This window comes from Phoenix dactylifera, chromosome 10, assembly GCF_009389715.1.
Source record: "Phoenix dactylifera cultivar Barhee BC4 chromosome 10, palm_55x_up_171113_PBpolish2nd_filt_p, whole genome shotgun sequence".
Lineage (NCBI taxonomy): Eukaryota > Viridiplantae > Streptophyta > Magnoliopsida > Arecales > Arecaceae > Phoenix > Phoenix dactylifera.
The window spans coordinates 12,853,138-12,858,232 of NC_052401.1; the positions used below are offsets into that span (position 1 = coordinate 12,853,138).

The 5,095-nt window shown below is 40.1% G+C and overlaps 1 pseudogene; it reads left to right on the plus strand.

Moving 5' to 3' along the window:
- Window positions 1-468: 468 nt before the first annotated feature.
- LOC120112277 lies at window positions 469-566 on the plus strand (annotated as a pseudogene).
- Window positions 567-5,095: the final 4,529 nt, after the last annotated feature.

A 5,095-nucleotide genomic window follows, 5' to 3' on the forward strand; every position in this document is an offset into this window, starting at 1 on the left:
CCCGAAAAAGGATTATTGAAAGATTTTTGATAGGTATTCATAACATTGGCCTGATCGTGCAAGACTTCCTTGAATGCGGGTATTGTGGGGCAATCAGTGATGAGATGGCCAGGCATCTCGCAAATCCTACAACACTCGCTGTTATGTTCTACGGTCTTGACGGGTTCAATCCTTCTAAGTTCAATTTCCTCTACCTTCCTAGTAAGGGCTGCCATTTTAGCTTGAATATCATCCTGAGTATTAAGGTTGTAAAGGCCCCCATGTGGAATGCTAGTAGGCTTAGGCAAAGGTTTATTCACTCTATCCCCTGTATCCCATAATTGTGCAGTCTCTGCGAGAGAGTCTAAATAGTCCCATGCCTCATCGGGTTGCTTTTCCAGAAATAGACCATTGCACATAGTCTCTATAAATTGTTTCAACTGTGGGGACAACCCTTCGTAAAAGAAACTAATGGTTCTCCATGTTTCAAACCCATGATGAGGACAAGAGAGAAGCAAATCTTTAAATCTCTCCCAGCATTCATAAAATGTTTCATGGTCATTTTGCTGGAAATTACTAATGTGCCTTTTCAAAAAGTTAGTCCTTTGTGCAGGAAAGAATTTTTTCAAGAATTCTCTTTGCATATCATGCCATGTTCCTAACGATCTAGGTCTCAAGGAGTTAAGCCATGTTTTGGCTTTATCCTTTAAGGAAAAAGGAAACAAGGTCAATTTAAGGACATCTTCCGATACATTTGGCACTCTAAATGTGATGCTAATTTTCTCAAAATCCTTAAGGTGAAGATAAGGGTTCTCAGATTCTATTCCATGATACTTGGGCAGCAGTTGAATTACTCCTGGTTTGATTTCAAAGTGTCCTACATTTTCAGGAATAATCATGCATGAAGGTTGACTAGTCCTAGTGGGATGTAAGTATTGTCGAAGTGTCATAACTGGGGGTCTACCTTCATTACCATGGTGACTTCCTACATCATCATCAGCCATCTCACCAGATCTGAGATTTTGCGAAAAAGTTTCAATAATGTGATCTAAGGAATTATCAAAAGGTTGTCGACTCAGACGTCCAGTGTTGTCCCTATTCCAACCTAGCATACAAAATTTCAGAGTTTATTTATTTGTTTGTTTTTTTTTTTTATTGATTACCCTTGATCTTTTCTTAAAGTTCTTATCAATTTTCAATTAGCAACAAGGGTTAATGAGATATGATGATAATAAAATTCTGATTCTAAAAAAATTAAACACAGAAAATTCAAAGCAGACAGCAGCAAGGTTGTATATTAATTTAATGGTCGTAAAAGTATCAGAATATCAATCAGACCGTTCAGATGAAAGAAACATGTGTCCTACAGCAGCCGACGAAATTTGAGTATAATCAGACGGTGGAAATAAAAACAGCAGAATTTTTTTTTTTTTTCAGTTTTAGTTTTACTATAATGTTCAATCTAACTGATAGGGTACTAATTAAATCTAAAATTATACTAATAACTGAGCCGTTTCCCGGCAACGGCGCCAAAAACTTGATGCAAAAATAAAATTGTTCTCCCAAGTGCAGGAGAATCGCACAAGTAGTAAAATCTCGAGAGTCCGAGGTCGAATCCTCAGGGAATGATCTATAGATTATTAGCGTAATTTTTAGATATAATTAGTACTTTAGTTGAATAAATATGTGGATTAAAATGATGTTTTGATTTTCAGAAATTAAATGCAGAGAATAATAAACACAATTCAATGAAATAAAAATGGTAGGAATCTGGAATCTCCCTTGATGATATTGCATCCAAGGAATAAACTCTATGGTTCTTGATTAAAGATTAAATGTAGGATAGATCTAATCATGGTATATATTTCATGAACATATGAACTCAATTTCTAAGCATTCGCCGTGCTTTCTACGTCTACGACGAATCAAATACTAAAGCAATCCATATATCAATAATCATACTCCATTAAAGATCTATCTACGAAATAACTACGCATGGATCAAAAACATATCAATAAATAAAAATCATTAAAAGCAAAAGTTTAGAGTTTACTTCAAAGAGCAATACATCAAAAGTTCCTCCATCTCCCTCCCTAAGAAATCAGCCCTCCATAATCATAAAAGAAAACTCCCTCTTTTTTTTCTTTTCTTTTTTTTTTCTATTCTTTTTGGAAACAGAGCATGCTCTGTTTCCCTTTCTTCTCTCTTTTCTTTGAATAGGGGCTCTGTTTTCGAATGAATGAGGGATCGGCAGCCTCTGTTTTTCCTCTCTTTTAAACCCCCCGAGAGCCTCCATATGCCGCGATGGATCCCTGATCCCACGGGATATGTGGACATGCCGAGTATCCCGAATGCGAGAAGGCCAAACGCGGGATGGGAGATGATCACGGATCCTGGGATGCTGATCATCTTCGGACGTGGAGGGACGGCTGGGATGAAGTGCAGAAGAAAGATGAGGTGCGGGTGAATCGCCACGGGCGGCTGGATTGCAAGAGCTGAGATGCATTAGGAGATCCGAGAAGAGCTGGGATGCGGACGAATCGGAAGGAAGCACGGACGGATCGCTGGAAGGCTGATCGCATGAGGCCGCTAAGATGCTCTGTGAACGTGGAAGCTTGGAACGCGTGGGATCTGAGAGGAGCTGGAGCGTGGAAGCTTTGGAATGCATCGCGGGATTTGATGAGCTGCATGCGGACGTTGGGAGCTTTGCGGATGAGGCGGAATCTGGGATGCTGGTCACAGAAGCTGGGATCTCGGGAGAGCTGGAACTCTGGACGCGTGAAGGAAGCTGATCACGGACGTGGCATGCTGGGATGAGGTGCGGACGAGGCGTGCACTCGTGAGGAACTCGGACGTGGACGCTTAGATGAAGTCGGATGGAGCTTGGATGCAGACATGGAAGCTTCACAGGCGGATCACGATCACGGAGCTGGGAGGCGCTGTGAACCGAAGCTGGAGCTGGGACGCGTGGCTTTGAGATCACGGGTGATGAATCTGAGACGCTGGCGCTGAGATCACGGAACTGGGAGCTTGATATGACATGGTGGATGGATGAACTCGGGCTCGCGGGCGAAGCGGACTCAGACGGACACTGGAGTGGACGCGAGCTGATGATGCGGGGGTGACGACTGGGAAACAATCCAGAACGTTTAGCTGGTCACTTACAGTGATGCATCTTTCGGGCTCAATGCGCATTTTAACTTTGATTTACGATCACCTGCACCCCACAAAAATATAATATTAATACAGCATTTCTATCATCATTTGTTAGCAATAATACTAATTTGAGTGATATGTAGATCGCACTTTTGTGCTCTCATCAATCCACGCGAAGCTCCAGGTTGATCTGATCCCGAAAAGTGCTAGCTTGCGCGGAACCCTGTTGTGGCTGATTTTGTTCTTCCTAAAATCAATCAACCTTTGATTGATCTTATGAGATGAAGGAAGAAGATGAAGAAGGAGAAGAGGAGAAGTAATGAAGTGACCCTTTTCTGAATTTTTCAGAACTCTAAGTTCTTAAAAAAATCATAATCACTAAACCCTTGGCGTGAAGAGGAAGAGGAGAGAATTAATTCATAATATCTCTCTTGCTACCCTTTTATAGATTGGGTTTAGGGCTTCTCCTAATCCTATTAGGAGCATGGGACTATAACCCATCCTTGGATTAATGCCAAGTGTCCAATCCTTGTGCTCATAGATGCATAACATGTGTCCACTTGATCAATTGATTAATTTTCTAATCACATTAGGATTCCAAATCTCATTAGGAGAATTAATTGATTTGGGAGCAAGCATCCTACGACGCCATGTGGACTTTAAAGTCCGTATAGTGTGAACATTATTTAAGTCATATTCATCCTACGACGACATGTGGTCTTTAAAATCCGCACAAACCCTGGTTTAATCAAATTAACCCAATCATAAATCCAAATTAATTTGGGTCGAACCCAATTTGATTTGGCTCATTAAATCAGCCCAATTGCAATCCAGTTGCAATTAATTTTACTTAATTCTTCATAATAATGACTTTTAATTGACTAGAGTCAATCCCAATCCAATTGGGTCAAGTCCGATCAATTAGGTTATGCCCAATCAGCTCGGATCGAATCCGATCGAATTAAGTCAAACCCTAATTTAGCCCAAATTGAATCTAATTCAATTTGGCTTAATTAAAGTCCAATAATTCAATCAAATTGAATTTATTAGTAATCCAATTACTAATTAATCCTCCAATAAATCAATAATTATTTTAATGCAACTTTTGCTTAGGATAATTTGTCAATCGAATTGACCAAATTATCCCTGAATGATTCTTAATCATTAATCAGCCATTTGATCAACCTAGAAACTTCTATGTGTGTGACCCCATAGGTTCAAACCTAAGCCGGTAGCACAAGAACAACTTCTTATACTAATCGAAATGACCATCTAGCAATGGTACCCGACGTCCGGATAGGCCGAATGATCGCAAAGCAACATTCAAGAACCCTTGGACTATAGTTACCGTATAATTTATCCCTATGACTCCTAAATGCCAGGATGACTTTAGAGTTCTGTCAACTCTGTAATAAGTGCATCCATAATGTGATTCAACTTTAGAAATCCTATGACTTCTCACAAGGATTACCCTGGCCAAGATTTTGCTAAATTGAACACAAGGCATTATCTCCTATTTCCAGGAGGGGTCAATTCCATCTTGACTCACAACTGACTACGCAAGTACTTGACTATACCCAGTGACCTTCCGTCACTGAATTATAAATTTAAAGTAGTCCGGTACCAAAGTACAGTGAGTTTGTTTACTAGTCACAGATTGCGGTCTCAGGTCAGAGGGCCAAACTTAGACCCATATCCACTCGGAACATCTCTTAACAGTAGAGCATTCCAGAATTGGTCACGTTCAGTGAAATGTACTTCTACACTTCACGTGTGTGACATATCAGTGTCTCCACACTCCTTGGTTAAGAGGACAACCAACGTATATGTCACACAATGACCTAATCTCGATAATGCTGTCGTCCTAGTAACATTATATCATTTGATCGCGAACAGTTTTAAAGACTTAAAGATAAATCCTCCTTTATCATAAAACAAGTCCTATGGACTTCATCATATA